The sequence below is a fragment of the Capsella rubella genome, unplaced genomic scaffold, assembly GCF_000375325.1.
Source record: "Capsella rubella cultivar Monte Gargano unplaced genomic scaffold, Caprub1_0 scaffold_5, whole genome shotgun sequence".
NCBI classification, from domain to species: domain Eukaryota; kingdom Viridiplantae; phylum Streptophyta; class Magnoliopsida; order Brassicales; family Brassicaceae; genus Capsella; species Capsella rubella.
Genome location: NW_006238919.1, coordinates 10,593,789 through 10,594,043, shown reverse-complemented (window position 1 = coordinate 10,594,043; position 255 = coordinate 10,593,789).

Here is a 255-nt window from a genome sequence, read left to right as displayed (position 1 = left end):
AAACTTTATATACCTTTCATAAATAGCGTAAAAATAAATTATAAAAACCTTATAAAAACCTTATAAAAACCGTATAAATCCTTTTACCTTTTAAAAACCTTATAAAACTTATAAAAACGATTTAAAACTATTTAAAACATTTTAAAATATTTGTATCGAATATCCCATTAGTAGTTATTATATAGAAGTACCTTATAAACTATATAAAACTTTATAATTTTGTATATTTAAAAAGGGGTATTTTTGAAAATGGAT